This window comes from Rutidosis leptorrhynchoides, chromosome 6 (genome assembly GCF_046630445.1).
Source record: "Rutidosis leptorrhynchoides isolate AG116_Rl617_1_P2 chromosome 6, CSIRO_AGI_Rlap_v1, whole genome shotgun sequence".
In the NCBI taxonomy this organism is placed as follows: Eukaryota; Viridiplantae; Streptophyta; class Magnoliopsida; order Asterales; family Asteraceae; genus Rutidosis; species Rutidosis leptorrhynchoides.
In genome coordinates, this window is record NC_092338.1 from 398,057,978 (window position 1) to 398,074,033 (window position 16,056).

Below are 16,056 nucleotides of genomic sequence, written 5' to 3' on the forward strand. Positions count from 1 at the left end.
GTGGGGTTTTAAACTACATTTTTTTTTTCGTTGCAATATTTTATTCCGTACTAAAAAAATAATAATAATAATACTCGTAATTTTAATATATAATGTCGGGGGGGACTAATTTGCGCCATGGTTTGATTCCTTGTGCATTTTAATTAATAGATCTAGTTGAATAATGATTTTATGTTAGAAGTGATTTTTTTAACCTTTTAGTGGTCCAAATTAGAAATTTTGTTTTGCATTTTATGTCTCAATCCCACGAATGTTGAGTATTTGGACGTTACTAAAAAAGTAAAAGGTTCTAAATATTTTCAGCTCTAACTTATTTTTATTTTAAAATTTTAATTTTAAATAATAAAAATTACTTGTATTATTTGATTTAAGAGTAGACATAGACATAATTGGAAAAAGAACATATTACTTCCCGATTAATTCCCGCCTACTCATTTTTGAAAGCAGTTCGTTCCGATTTTTTCGAATCCGTTTAATTAATCGTTTAACATGAACTTAAACTAGAACCTTAGAGTTTTTGAACATAATGATCAATTTTAGATAATTATTTTAAAGTTTATGTTTATATTTATGGTTTCTTCTATATTTAATTATTTATACATATAATATTTGAAATTTAATATGTAAATGTATAAAGTACTATCTGAATAATCTCTAATTAATTACCGAATTACCACTTATTCCTTCCAAAGTTCCGACCAATTAATTCATAAATAGCGAATATTGCAACCTTGGATATAGATATGTACATGATGAACGGTTTCATTTCAAGTTATCCAGATGTATTGAGTTCTTACATACGTAGTATTTAAATTTAGACTTTTTTTTTCTCTAATCATCTTAATAGCGTGTGTATAATTAATACTTACGGACCATTTTTAACGGGCTATGTTAATGGATCACTCTTGATAAGCCTCCATATTATTTAGTCTATGGACTATGGCAAGCCATTAATTATTTTACTACTTATTGATTGGCTTCTTTTAGTGAACCATCATTAACGGGCTTGACTCACTCCATATATAAAGAATATTGAGAGGCTTCCAGGGACACACTCTATTCTACACATACACAACACAAAGACAATGAATGGAGAAACTCCTTCTCCTTTCATTAATATTGATGAAGGCTCGACAAAAGTCAACTACCAACACCACCCGCGTCTCCAACGAAATGTCTCTTTACCACTCTCAATGAGAACTATCTTGACGGGCAATGGCGGATCCATGATTTTATTTCACCAGGGGCAAAAAAAAAAATTTAAACGTAGCAATTTTTTTAAGCAAAATATGAAAGTTTTTGGGCAAAATTTGAAGGTTTGTGGGCAAAATTTGAAGGGGTTGGGGCAAAATTTGGAGAATATTGGACAAAATTTGAAGGTTTTAGGGCAAAATATGTAGGTTTTGGGGCAAAAAAAAATTTCCACCAGGGGCAAAGTTGAAATATTCAAAAAATTTACACTAAAAATTTCAAATCCACCGGGGGCGGGCGCCCTCCCTCCTAACATACTGGAACCGCCTATGTTAACGGGTAAACATGGCCACCCAGAGTGTAAAGAGGTGGTTTTCTCACAAGTTACACTCAAGTCACAGTTGACTTGATCACATCTTAAAATATGTTTTTAGTAAAATTTAAACTCAAAACATGTTGATATTTGAAATATCTTGCGTTCAACTGAGTTCAATTATACTCCTTTTGAGTTATGATTAATTAATAATGAATTTTCATGTCTGTAACATATCATATATGTATATTTTTTTCTTGAATGCAAAAGTGTTTATGTTAACTGTTAAGCTTTGCTAGCAAAGGCATTAGTAGATGTTTATGTGAATTATAAACGATTAATTTAAATAAATATGTCTATACAGTAATGCGCGTTTCATTTATTGTTTAACACATAGGTCGAAACAGTGCCGGAGCTAGAAATCTTAGTTTCTAGTGTTAATAGTTTAAAGTTCAAAAATTTACATTATCTAATGGTGTTACCTAAAAAATTTACACCATCTAGTGGTGTTACTAATTAAAATTCTAAAAAAAATCACTATATTACGTATTTCAGTGATAACCCGTGCTACTACTACTATTAAAGTACATCCGCCTCTGGGTCAAAACGTAGTTTTAAAAAAGGAAAAAAAAAAAAAAAAACTTAAGTTATGATTTTGAATTGTGGATTGATAGTACGTGAGTGTATGGAAATATGTAATATCTATAAGATATATGAATTTAATACTACATATCTAGTTGTATTATTGGAATATATATTTTCGTTAACATTTTAGTAGTTTATTATATGGAAATGTATACGCATACATTTAAGTATATATATATATATATATATATATATATATATATATATATATATATATATATATATATATATATATATATATATATATATATATAGTGGACCAATCCATGGATAAGCACTAAATGGGGTACAAACTGGATAAGTAAAATTTCAATTTTTTTTTTTTTTTAAAAACGATCCTTTAATATGCAAATAGAAGAAAACGAAAAAATTTTAAAAAGTTTTTTAACAAAATCGTTCGAAAATCGATGATGAATGGTAAACATCGATGATGAATGGTAAAAATTGATGATGAATGGTAAAATTAACCATTCATCTGGTTAATTTATCATTCTTTTTGTTCGCGATTAATGATAAAATTAATCAATGCTAAAAAAAAAAGTAGATGAATAGTTAATTTAACCATTCATCTGTTTATGATGAATGATAAAAAAATAGATGAATGGTTAATTTAACCATTCATCTGATTTTTTAGCATTGATTAATTTTATCATTCATCGTAAACAAGATGAATGATAAATTAACCCGATGAATGGTTAATTTTACCATTCATCATCGATTTTTGAAAGATTTTGAACTTTTTTTTTTATGAAAAAAATTGATTAGAGGTGCATTTTAATGCAGATTTATGAATGTAAAAAAAATTCAAAAAAAAAAAAATTTATTTTGCTTATCCCGTTTGTACTCCTTTTAAGCTTATACATGGATCGTGCCCATATATATATATATATATATATATATATATATATATATATATATATATATATATATATATATATATATATATATATATTTACTTGTGATGATAAATTGATATATTCGTAGATGATAAATTTTATTTATATCTAATCAACTAATTTTTTACATCATTCATATATATATATATATATATATATATATATATATATATATATATATATATATATATATATATATATATATATTCATATTTTTTTTGTCATTCACTTAGATTATTCATATTGATATAAATAAATCGAATCAGGTAAATATGGTTCGAACATTTATTGATTCTCATCCCACGTAGGAATTACACGTGTGAAATATGGCTTTCACAATCAATATTGCGTTTTGCCCATTGCATTGTGGGTAGTAATACAACCATAAATCCATTCAAAGTTACAAACGACAAATGAGTTTTATTTTTATTATTATTTTCTTCATTCTTTTTTGTTTTATCTACACTTAAGACAACTCAACATAACCCTGCGTAATATTTGCCCCGGCTACCAATAATTTTAGCCTTTAGTGTGAAACTAGAAAAAAATTCGACCGCGCGTTGCTACGGTTATATTCAACGCGTGGTCAAATTTGGATATACGTTGTTTGGTACCTAATATACTTCGTATATAATAGGTTGGGTTGTTTGTTGTACGTGTATGTATATGTATGAAATATAGCCTGAAATATTTGATTTTTTTTAATGATATCCGTTTCGCGTATAGTTAGTCGAGTTGTGTTCGTAAAATTATTTCGAGTTGAACGGTGGTCTCGGAAAAATTTAATCGCACCGAACGAGAAGATAGGGCCCGTTAAAAATTCGGGTGAAATTAGTTTCTTTTATTTTAATAAAATTATATATTTACACTTTCAACCCCTGAAAAAATGTAAATTTGAGGGGTCGTTGTGTAAATTGAGCCAAAGTTGAGAGACCGATTGTAGTGTGAACGCAAACTCAAAACGACAATCCAAAACAACTGAAACGACAAAATTCTTAGTGTGTTTTAGTATATAGGATAAAATAAAATAATATAATAATAATAATAATAATAATAATAATAATAATAATAATAATAATAATAATAATAATCTCTTTATATTATAATAACAAAGTTAAAAATAGATCATCTCAAATTCAAACCACTAATCCCAGCCTTTCATTGTCATTAACAACTATAATCTAGACCATCCAAATTTTCTAATCAACATTATGACCTCATAATCACATTGATTAGTTATTTGATGACTAAATTACCCTTCTAATAACCAAAAAAATAGATACTCCGTAATACTAAAATTCACATAAACATTGATCTAACCAAACCCTAGATTTCAATTATATCTTCTAATTCTTCAGTTTCCTCTGCCTAATCGACCGATCGAAAAGAATTTCGTATTCAATTTCGTCGATTTCACTTGATTGATCAACGATGTTCCAAGGAATGATGGATCCGAAGATAATGCGACTCGGCCAGAATTCAACAACAGGTTCATTAGTGTATAATATTTGCTTATTTTATCATGGTTTATTGATTGATCGATTAACTGATTAAAGAGAACGTATGTTTAATTAGGTTATGAAATAACAGTATCTCTCCAAATAAATCCAATCCGCAAGAACAAGAATTTGTAACTTGAATATTTTCATCTTCATAATAGGCTATCTTTGTTCTAGAGTTTCATTAGGTAATATTACTACATCATATTATATCTTTGTAAGAAATCTATAACAACCCTCACTTTTTGACTTCTGAAATTACTGAAATGACCCTAGGGTTTACTGTCTGACTATACGTATTAATTATTTAAGGGTTGTTATATACACAATCAATTTAACGTTGACCAAATAATAAATTTTTATTCGACACTCACTGCTAATTAAAATTTATGCATTTCAGTAATATTGTTTATAACTATTAATCTATAAGTAATAAATAAAAAGTGACATTTATATAAATAATAAAACAATTGGGAACTAAATAAAAATAAATACAAGTCATGAGTTAGTAAAAAGAAAATAATACTTATCATGTAGTAAATGTAAATAATAATAATAATAATAATAATAATAATAATAATAATAATAATAATAATAATAATAATAATAATAATAATAATAATAATAATAATAATAATAATGAGACTAAAGAATCTTAAACAATTACATCCTTATGTTGACTAAAAATAAAGTATAAACTAGTACATCCTTATGTTGACTAATTATAAACTAGTACCACCTTTTGTTTTCTAAAAATTATAAAACAAAATAAAATCATTAATTAGAACATCCTTATACCTTATGTTGACTAACACTCTAATACTTGCACTATATAAACACTCCTAGACTCCTAGTTTCTCATTCACAAATCACACCAAAATCCTTTCTCAAAAACAATCTCTCCCTCTCCCTCTCTTGTGGTATTCGGATCTTCAAGCTTGTTCTTCGTGTTCTTCAAGAATCTTCAAGGAGTTCTTCAAGATTTTCAAGGCTTTGATCTTCCATCTTCATCGTGTTCATCTTTTCTTTGTTAATTATCTTGAATCTTCAAAGGTATAACATAAACCCTAAACTATTTACATAAACTTTAATCTTTGTTAATTCATATTCATATTATAAACTTGTTATTCATAAGTATATACATAAACACACCTAGATTTATATATTCATATATACATGTAAAAAAATATATTTTTATATATATATACATATATATACGAATTATATATACATATACATATTAAAACCTTAAACCCTAATACTACTTATACTAGTACTTAACATGTATACACTATTACTATTACTAGCACCTATAACCTACTACTTATATTGTAGCACAAAAACATTTTGGGATATGTATTAGAGATGTATAGATCTTCGAACTTTCTTGACGAATGGTTTCTACGAGATTCTAGGCAGAGGGTTTGGATTTCCGATTTAAAGGGTCCTATGGCTCAAGCCCCTAGATCTAAATTAGCCATTCGAAGGGAAAGGGGTGATTGGAAGCTTATCTAATACAGCAAGTATCCTAAAATGGAAAACACTCATAAAAGTAGAAACTCTCTAGTCATAGAAACTTAGTAAAATAAGAAACTTTCTAAAAATGGAAACTTTATAAAAATAGTAACTTACTAGGAATAGAAACTTAGTAAAACAAACTATACTTAAACACATACTTAAACTTAAACATGGGCAAAACACTTAACTACTCTTAAATGTCAATAGGTTGACTTTCCTGCTCACTCGTTCAACTCTTTATTCCGAGGAATAACTCTCTCTCTACTTACTAAGGTGACTTTCATAGCCCCACTCTTATTGCTATAGCACTTTTTATACTTACTGGGGTGAGACACATGCTGCTTTTATACTTTAAACAACTTAGACACAAGTACGAACCTAAACTGTACTATGACTAGCTTATGCTACTAAGACCCCACAGTGATATTTTTTAATTGCTTTCAAGATAAGGCATTCTTAATTATTGGGGGTAGGCCTATCGGGAGTAACGTCCCCGATACATTTGACCGCGATGTCTTTGTATTACTTAATAATGATTTAAACATGGTGATAAGGTACTGCCAACATATCATCGGGGCAACAAAACAAACGTTTAGTCTAAAATATCACGAATCAGTACTACTTTTGGATCTGCGAGATCTACTTTTTGATCCTGCGGGAGATCAACTTTACAACTAAATCTTGTGGTCTAAAAACAACGATAACTACTTTTGTTAAACCTATGAACTTCACTCAATCTTTTTGGTTGACACTTTAGCATGTTTTGTCTCAGGTGATGTTTAATTCAAGCTTTCCTATCTACTGCTTATGTGATGCTACTTGGACATAGGATCAAGAGATTATCGCATTTATTACTACTGCATTTAAACAATTACATATTTCTTTTGTAACGACATTTCATTTTCCGCTGCGTACTCATTCCAGTTAATTTTATCATTTAGTATTGTTCTCGTATTATAATATGTTGGTTTATTTGATATTAGTAACGTTTCTTCCAGACCCTATTGGGAGGACGTTACAGATTGGTATCAGAGCATAACCAGGCTGTTATAGAGAACCAGGATTGCATTTTTATGTGTGCCTTACTTGCTAGCTAGGGTGCCTTAGCAATCTAGGAAACTATAACCTTTCCTGCCTTAGACTTAAAACACTTAGGATTGCCTTATAATCTTAACAATCATGCTTTACCAAACTTGACTTAAAGATTCTAATCAAAGTTTCTTTCCTAATGTAGGACTACAACTTTTCTTGACCATAGTGCCTTTAATTGTTGCCTTTAACTGTTAAATGCTACACTATACTTTAGAAACTTTACTTATCTTAGAATGCCGAGCTAATCTAAGAACTCTGCTCACTTTCCTGAGTACTATCCAATTACACCACCGCATCTAAATGCGACAAAATGATTTCAGAAATTCTTGACATATAAGTCATCTATCATGGTTATGTGTATTACATATGTATTACATGAAATCTTATCCATGATTTTGAAACTCTTATAATTGTTACTACTCACACACAAACGTATATAACTCCCTGTTATATCACGTACCTATATGCCTTATGCCTTTATGCATCGGTTTGTGAATCGAAAAATGTCATTGGGTTATCACAGTATACGAATTGAAAGTCTTTAATCAAAAGATTATTAGATTACATACTTATCACTTTATGATCTCGACACGTCATACTGCCATTATTAAAGTATAGACACATCATATCTTATTATATCTTATCGTATCTATCCCAATAGATTTTGTCTAACACTTTTCCTAAATTCCCTCCGTAAATTACGGAAATCTTTTTGCTATATACACGTATTCGAGGAGACGAATATATCATCCAGTATTCAACACTAATCTCATATCAAAAACCCTAATTCCAAACATATAATATGGATTCCTCGAACTCTTCGAGCTCCAATGGCAGCGTAACCGAAATGAACTAACCAATCAGCCATCATCTATTTTGGATGAATTGGGGATGGGTTCGTAGTAAACTTAATCAATGGAGACAAGAAGAAGGTGATCCCTTCCAACAACCGAATTCACCTCTTGGTGAAGAACCTGAAGCACTTACTGGCGAACCCGTTCGGAACACTATTTTCACCCTCATTTCCAGGATATCCAGTCACGAATATATAATATCTAAAATTTTAGATCTTATTCATCCACTTGTCCGAACCGCCAATCATCCCGGAATAATAGAAGAAGTCAACGAGCTTCGCGCTCGAGTAGTGGCTCTGGAGAATATGGTGCGAAATCTACGAACAACAGCAGCAGCACCAGCAGCATAACCAGTACCACCAGTACCATCGGCATCACCACCAACATCACCACCAACATCACCAGCTTCACCAACGACAACATCCGCATTCCACGCCTCAACATCACACTCAGTACCTCAAACATCAACATCATACGCCCCATAGATACCAAGGAATATTAGTAATAATGAGTTAAGATGTATTGACTCATTCTTCCTGAAGAATTACATATGTATACTTTATATATATGGATTGGAACAATAATAAATCTTTTCGTACTAAGCTATTACGTGTGAATCTTAACTAGTATGTACTACATGGTTAATTCATATCACAATATGCTATGATGTACATCTTTTGTTAATAACTTAACAATCGTTAATCATTGCTTCAATACAATAAACTCCATTTCGTAATAAACTAAGTGTATTACTCAAATACATGATTAATTGTATACTTTAATTTTCGATGTACTCGAAACTTTCGAGAAAATATCATTAGTGCCTTATGAATTTCACAAGAATTCCAAGAGCACCAACATCATATACCGAAGTATATCAATAACAATGAACGATGAAGTATTAATTCATAACTTCATTAGCGAAATATTTCACGACAATTATGAATCTCTAAGGTTTTGGAGATTATTTATTCTCGTTTCAACAGCAAATCAAATGAGTTTAATATTATATTAGCTCATTAAAACCATGATTACATCTGAAGAATACATATATGAACGTATATCTTCTCTTTTGAACAAACTGTTAATTGTAAAAAATATTTTAACGGGTAGGTAAAACCCGAGAGATATTCATATCTCATATAAATATGTTACATTGTACATTCTTCCATTCTGATTCAGCAGTTGTTAACTATACTACTTACATTCACATGATATATGTATATGTTCACCAAAGAAAAACCATTTTCATACAAATTCAGTTACATACTCTGATTTTGACATATCGGAACTTAAGTAAAGCTTTAGCAAGTGTTATCTTCCTAAAGATCACTACATTCATGAATTATATTCATTCGTATTCTATGATGAATTATCAAATCAAACCACCGAACTTACCATTCCTTACTTTTGAAAATCACAACATTTCTTCGTCAACCGTTAGATCCATTGATAGATGCATCTTACGCTTAAACACTTCAAATTCAAAATTCTTGAAAACATCCTTTGAATCTTGACGATCGCAATCAGCATTTAATCATCTAAAAATGAAATTTCTTGAAACCATTTCGGATTGATAACCGATGATTCAAATATGGCTGCATTAAATGCAGAGGAAACAGAAAAATTGTAGATGGTCTTAAGGGCCAATAGTTTGATAATAAAGAATGGTACGTTGGAAAAGCTCAAAAGAAAATTTGGAACTGAAAAACGGATTGAGCTAACCATGGAGGAGACCAAGGACAAACACAAGGGCCAAACCCTATATTCAAAGAATCCAGGTAATTTTGGATCCGGTGAAATCTTTAGAGAATATCTTGCTCCGAAGTCATGTTAAAAGCTTGCGGAAAATTTTTCTTCATCAACTTTCGAACTTAGAAATTCCAAAATATCATCATAAATATCCTCTATATTTCAGAAGATATCTTCATAACGATTCATGTCCGCAATTAAGTATCTCTTTGCGATATCTTTATAAAGGAAACTGTTTTAGTTTCTATATTCTGTAAAATTCGAGTTTAAATTATAAATGCTTTGAAGAAGTGTTGGGAATTGAAGCATAAGTTAGTATAATATAATGACGTCAGGCTAACGTGATTATATTACAGTAAGTCATGCTAAGTTTTTAATGGAAGATGATGATTCATAGATTTTATAATCATCATTTTCCATGTTACACGACTCTTACATTCTATTTAACCTCTAAACATATCAAGAAAATATTTTTCTTGATGATTCGGTCTTTTCCGGATATTCTGGTAATATGACAAATCAAATTGTGCTATTACCTTTCCTTTCTACTTTATATATTATGATCATTCGAAACTTCATACCTATGAATTCTGGACCATTACTCGCTTGACTTGAAGTCGGGAAGAAGAAACAAAAGCATAAAGCTCTGACAGATAAGGGAAAATATAAAGCCCGATAACGACTCCGAAATTACAAACCGTGTATATCAATGCGTATAGCAATATAAAGACACAGGATAATTAAAAACACTATAACCCCAAGAGCATTGTAGAAGTAAACAGATTCCTCTGGCGGTAAAAGAAAAAGAAGAATGACTGCATAGATGGTCAATATAATAACCAGGATCAGAACTGGATTAAGCATTTTCTTAATCTTTTGGAAGTTTGAATTGAGAAAGAAAGTATAGAAGTAGTGAAGATAATGAAATGAAAGAAGCTAATTTATAGCAAAATTCCAAACACATCAATCGAGGCAAATCACCGCATTTAATCAAACAAATCTCAAAATTTCGTAAATACCGGAGAATCAAATCTTATAGATTACGAAGATTTCCTTTAATTCCTTGAATTCCGGAAATCAATCGTGACTACGTCAAAAGTTAAGGCGAACATTTAATTTTCTCATTTCACTCTTTTATGATAGCTTCATTTATACTCTTCCTATAAACGAATCGTTTTATCCATATTATTCAATAGTGATAAAACTTTATTTTTCAACTTATATTCATCATTAAAATATTCTTGTTGTAAACAATGAAGATATCTATCAAATTTCATGACTGTGATTTTCACGAACTCCTCTCTGTTTGTCTGCCCTAATATTGTGGCATAAAATGCTCAAGGTTTTAAATGAGCTCAATACTATTCATAACACATTTCATGTATCCAATTTACTGAAATGACTTGTATAACATCATCATTTTGAATGATCTTCGCATTAATGATAAAATGCACTTCGTTGAAGAACCTATAGAAATCATGGAAGGAGAGGTCAAACAAACACGTAAAAGCAACATACCTATCATTAAAGTCTGTTGAAATTCGCGTAGAGGCCCCGAATATACCTTGGAACTCAAAGACCATATGAAACGGAAATATCCCCATCTCTTCTCAACTGCTGATGCATCCGAGAAGTCTACCTAAAACTTCGGGACGAAGTTTTTATTAACGGGGAGGTACTATAACAACCCTCACTTTTTGACTTCTGAAATTACTGAAATGACCCTAGGGTTTACTGTCTGACTATACGTATTAATTATTTAAGGGTTGTTATATACACAATCAATTTAACGTTGACCAAATAATAAATTTTTATTCAACACTCACTGCTAATTAAAATTTATGCATTTCAGTAATATTATTTATAACTATTAATCTATAAGTAATAAATAAAAAGTGACATTTATATAAATAATAAAACAATTGGGAACTAAATAAAAATAAATACAAGTCATGAATTAGTAAAAAGAAAATAATACTTATCATGTAGTAAATGTAAATAATAATAATAATAATAATAATAATAATAATAATAATAATAATAATAATAATAATAATAATAATAATAATAATAATAATAATAATAATAATAATAATAATAATAATAGTAATAATAATGAGACTAAAGAATCTTAAACAATTACATCCTTATGTTGACTAAGAATAAAGTATAAACTAGTACATCCTTATGTTGACTAATTATAAACTAGTACCACCTTTTTTTGACTAAAAATTATAAAACAAAATAAAATCATTAATTAGAACATCCTTATGTTGACTAACACTCTAATACTTGCACTATATAAACACACCTAGACTCCTAGTTTCTCATTCACAAATCACACCAAAATCCTCTCTCAAAAACAATCTCTCCCTCTCCCTCTCTTGTGGTATTCGGATCTTCAAGCTTGTTCTTCGTGTTCTTCAAGAATCTTCAAGGAGTTCTTCAAGATTTTCAAGGCTTTGATCTTCCATTTTCATCGTGTTCATCTTTTCTTTGTTAATTATCTTGAATCTTCAAAGGTATAACATAAACCCTAAACTATTTACATAAACTTTAATCTTTGTTAATTCATATTCATATTATAAACTTGTTATTCATAAGTATATACATAAACACACCTAGATTTATATATACATATATACATGTAAAAAAAATATATTTTTATATATATATACATATATATACGAATTATATATACATATACATATTAAAACCTTAAACCCTAATACTACTTATACTAGTACTTAACATGTATACACTATTACTATTACTAGCACCTATAACCTACTACTTATATTGTAGCACAAAAACATTTTGGGATATGTATTAGAGATGTATAGATCTTCGAACTTTCTTGACGAATGGTTTCTACGAGATTCTAGGCAGAGGGTTTGGATTTCCGATTTAAAGGGTCCTATGGCTCAAGCCCCTAGATCTAAATTAGCCATTCGAATGGAAAGGGGTGATTGGAAGCTTATCTAATACAGCAAGTATCCTAAAATGGAAAACACTCATAAAAGTAGAAACTCTCTAGTCATAGAAACTTAGTAAAATAAGAAACTTTCTAAAAATGGAAACTTTATAAAAATAGTAACTTACTAGGAATAGAAACTTAGTAAAACAAACTATACTTAAACACATACTTAAACTTAAACATGGGCAAAACACTTAACTACTCTTAAATGTCAATAGGTTGACTTTCCTGCTCACTCGTTCAACTCTTTATTCCGAGGAATAACTCTCTCTCTACTTACTAAGGTGACTTTCATAGCCCCACTCTTATTGCTATAGCACTTTTTATACTTACTGGGGTGAGACACATGCTGCTTTTATACTTTAAACAACTTAGACACAAGTACGAACCTAAACTGTACTATGACTAGCTTATGCTACTAAGACCCCACAGTGATATTTTTTAATTGCTTTCAGGATAAGACATTCTTAATTATTGGGGGTAGGCCTATCGGGAGTAACGTCCCCGATACATTTGACCGCGATGTCTTTGTATTACTTAATAATGATTTAAACATGGTGATAAGGTACTGCCAACATATCATCGGGGCAACAAAACAAACGTTTAGTCTAAAATATCACGAATCAGTACTACTTTTAGATCTGCGAGATCTACTTTTTGATCCTGCGGGAGATCAACTTTACAACTAAATCTTGTGGTCTAAAAACAACGATAACTACTTTTGTTAAACCTATGAACTTCACTCAACCTTTTTGGTTGACACTTTAGCATGTTTTGTCTCAGGTGATGTTTAATTCAAGCTTTCCTATCTACTGCTTATGTGATGCTACTTGGACATAGGATCAGGAGATTATCGCATTTATTACTACTGCATTTAAACAATTACATATTTCTTTTGTAACGACATTTCATTTTCCGCTGCGTACTCATTCCAGTTAATTTTATCATTTAGTATTGTTCTCGTATTATAATATGTTGGTTTATTTGATATTAGTAACGTTTCTTCCAGACCCTATTGGGAGGACGTTACAAAATCTGACAGAGTAATTTAGGTCGGATTAAACAAGCAGATTTGATGTTGGTCAACAAACACTAATTTTTATGTAGGTTGAAATGGGCGGGTCAAATCGATATGTTATTCTACAGTTACCACCTTGCCAATGTAACTCTATTTTGATATCATGTGATCTTTGTAGGTTTAACCGATTTGAATCTATAAGGGAATCAAATTCTAATATATGTTAAAGATACAACAAAATGTAGCACAATGCCTGAATTGCAATTTGCAATGGTATTGATTATTTATATGTCTTTGTTTGTTTTAAAACATGTGCATAGACATCTTATAAAATGTTCTCTTATATCCAGAATTCAAAGCAAAAAGATATTAAAGCTTTCAACGGTGACGAGTCAGAATACATTGAAATGGTATGTGAAAGCCAATTCTCTCTTTACATTTCATCACAGTGACTAAAAAAAGCCTTTAATGGGGTTGGTAGGGTTTATTTGATTGGCCTTTATAATTATCTAACCTCTATGAAAGAGCAAACTGGTATTCGTGGATCAAAGGTATTGTTTTCTTATTAGAATCCTTTTTGATGTTTATAAAGGCCTTTTAGACAGGTTAAATTGGCCGGGTTAAATTTGGTTGGGTTGTTTCGAGACCCGTATCTTAAATTTTCCTGTTTCGCGTTTCAGTTTTCAGTTCCGCTTATCAATATTCTCTTACGCACTTCAGTTATTAGTTTAGTTTTTCAGTTTCACTTATCAATTTTCTCTTACGCTCCGGTTTTTAGTTTAGCGTTTCAATATGACGTTTCTGTTTCACATATTTAGTTATTAAATTCGTGAGAAATGGTTCAGTTTGTGTTTCAGCTTTCTTTTTGGGATTTCAGTTTTTAGTTTCGCGTTTTGGCGTGATGAGTAGTTTCTTTCTTTTTTCTTTTTTTTTTCTTTTTTGTGATTTGGTTTTTTTGATGGGATGATAATCGCATGTATACCTTCATAATGAATCTGTTTCACTATAACAGGTTTTTTAAAAGTTAAATGAATAAAAGAAAGAGTACACAAGCCTTAATCAGTTCTCTGGAGAAACACATATCACTTACGTCACGTTAGCCCTATATCATAGGTCATTATGCTTTTTATAAATTGAAGCTCTTTATAAGTTCTATTTTTTTAATAAATTTGAAGATAGAGCTTAATTTTATTATTGATGTTGCTAGCGGTTTTCAAAACAATGTTTTTTTTATCCTTATATATGATGAAGCTCTGTATAATTATTATTTTTTAGAATCTGAAAATAAAAGTGTGGGTGCGAGAAGCTGTCAAAAAATACAAATATAAAAGCGTAGTAAATGAGGAAATGAATTTTAATAAGTTCAAGACTTAAGTTATGGATTGAGTTCAAAGAGATTGATTATGGAATGTTTAAGTATAACTGTATAAGTAGTTCTGTTTCAAAACTTGATCATGATTATGATAGTGGCTCTGTTTGTGAGGTTCAGTAAGCAATGATCAAAGTAGAAAGTTACAATTAAATATGGTAAAGTGGGCGGGTCAGGTAGTTTGAGTAACTGATCAATATTCGATATATTAGTTTCTGGTTACTGAAATGGGCATGATTATGAACTGCATACTGTAGTCTATCTCAACTACTATAGTTTATTGACTGACACCCGATAAATGAAGAGTGGTACGCCAACTGATAACCAAAAACATCCTACGACCCAACTTGCAAATCCAATAAAGCAACAACTACTTTATGAGCTATTCAAAAAGTTCCTTAAAGATAACGATAAGCTCGATTCTGAAAATGAAGAGAATGTTGAGCAAGGCAGTGAAAATGGGTGGTGGATGTAGTGACCCGAACTTTTCTATGTTTATATATATTAATTGAGATTGATATTTACATGATTAAATGTTTCCAACATGTTAAGCAATCAAACTTGTTAAGACTTGATTAATTGAAATATGTTTCATATAGACAATTGACCACCCAAGTTGACCGGTGATTCACGAACGTTAAAACTTGTAAAAACTATATGATGACATATATATGGATATATATATAGTTAACATGATACTATGATAAGTAAACATATCATTAAGTATATTAACAATGAACTACATATGTAAAAACAAGACTACTAACTTAATGATTTTTAAACGAGACATATATGTAACGATTATCGTTGTAAAGACATTTAATGTATATATATATATATCATATTAAGAGATATTCATACATGATAATATCATGATAATATAATAATTTAAAATCTCATTTGATATTATAAACATTGGGTTAACAACATTT

General features: G+C 29.9%; 1 long non-coding RNA gene across 1 annotated transcript; it reads left to right on the plus strand.

Annotated features, from left to right (window-relative positions):
- The first annotated feature begins 4,365 nt into the window (after nt 1–4,365).
- LOC139855812 (uncharacterized) lies at nt 4,366–15,583 on the plus strand. The gene is made up of 4 exons (XR_011761572.1): nt 4,366–4,534; nt 13,934–14,028; nt 14,106–14,165; nt 14,768–15,583. It is a non-coding gene; the product is annotated as an uncharacterized lncRNA (long non-coding RNA).
- The last annotated feature ends 473 nt before the right edge of the window (nt 15,584–16,056 follow it).